Source organism: Atta cephalotes (assembly GCF_000143395.1).
Source record: "Atta cephalotes unplaced genomic scaffold scaffold00013, whole genome shotgun sequence".
In the NCBI taxonomy this organism is placed as follows: domain Eukaryota; kingdom Metazoa; phylum Arthropoda; class Insecta; order Hymenoptera; family Formicidae; genus Atta; species Atta cephalotes.
This window is the reverse complement of record NW_012130077.1, coordinates 1279503-1281365: the sequence shown is the minus strand read 5'-3', so window position 1 is coordinate 1281365 and position 1863 is coordinate 1279503.

The window sequence follows — 1863 nt, the reverse complement described above, 5'->3', positions numbered from 1 at the left end:
ACACACACACACACACACACACACACAACTATATATATATATATATATATATATATATATTATTTTATGAATCTTACAATAATTTTTCTTTAAAAATGTTTTATAAGATTCTTTAACTATCTTTAAGGAGATACTGTTGTATCTTTAATGTATCAATTCTACTGATGTACAAAGATATATATTATACTCTTGGAAAACAATCTTTATGCGATATCATATTGTATAATGTAGAAATTTCTTAGCTATAAAAAATTAGAGCGTGTAAAATTAAGATATGAAAACTTATACTTATAATACATATAAAGAAGAGTAAGTCATATATATTTTAGTCATTGATTTTCACAATAAAATTTTCTGTTATTCGTTACGTTAATACACAGAACAAGTGATAAAAGAGATATTGTATATTATGTATTATTATATGTTTGTCATTAATGGTGCATTATGTTAATTAATTGCGTTTATAATCGAAAAAGATATCTTATTAATCTAATACAAGTAAGTGCAAAGTACAATAACATAAATATTTGTATAATTATATTGTATTAACAAATAATTTTGCGTAAGTTTTACACAGATGTTAATCTGTTTATCTTTGTTTGCAAGCTGTAATGTAATAAATAATATGTATAACAGATTATTAATATAATTTGCAAAATTATTTCCATTTTCATTCTACCTTTCGGTACATTTTGATATATTCAGGATTTATATAAATAAAAATACAGGAATAGCAACTAATATACGAGAAAACGTTTTTTTTTTGTTAAGATAAGATTTATTTTTTATTCACTGACACAGTTAAATGTTATGTGAAACAATGGTATTTTATTGTTTGGCGATGCAAATTCGCCTTGTGCTTATCATTATGTACTATTTCACATTATATGATTTACAGGGAGAATAATTATTTCCAAAAGACAAGAGAAAGAAAGAGAGAGGATGCATTTGTTACACTTTTAATGTTTATCATAATGTAGTATACTGTTGATGTGTAATGTTTGAAATCACAATTATGTGTTCATCGCTCTAAGTGATAATCTGGATTATCAAATTATACAGAATTGTTGAGATTCGATAAAATATTTCATCAACTAGAATTATCCAATTAATAATAATGTACATAATACAATCTCTATTAATTATCTCATATTATGTCGTTTTTCTCTTAATCGTCAATTTACAATTTCGATTACAAATTAATTTTTAATCTAGAACTTGCCATAAAATAAATTATAAAGTAAATAACACAACCAAATAATTACATAAATAATAATAATATATTTAAATTTAATATTTTTTAATAAAAAAATTAAGTTTTAAATTTTTTATCGTTCAAAAGCGATTGTAATTATTTTTATGTATTTTAATAATATATTTAAAAATATTAGGATAAATTTTAATTAATAATATTTAAATATATGAAATATCGTGTACTTTTGAAATATGAATACTTTTAAATGTGATTATCATAGTAAACATTGCACAATTATTCTATATTATTTAAGATATTTGCATTTCATAACACAAATTATAACAAGATTTGTATACGTGTTAACATCAAAAATGCATCCTCTAGTCTTCTCGAGACAAATATATGTTATTTCGCGACATTTCTGAAATGATTATACAAAATGCGTGGTCATGTCAGACTGTGCGATAAACTATTAAGTTTGACTTATATTCATACACACAATGTAAAACTATGTACAATATATAGTGAAGAAAATCTAATGTCCCGCGTTTTTTTTCACACTTAAACGAAATTGCGTTTTCACACCATAGAGTTCAAATTGATCTCTTTTTANAAAAAAATATATATTTTTATATATATATATATATATATATATATATATATATATA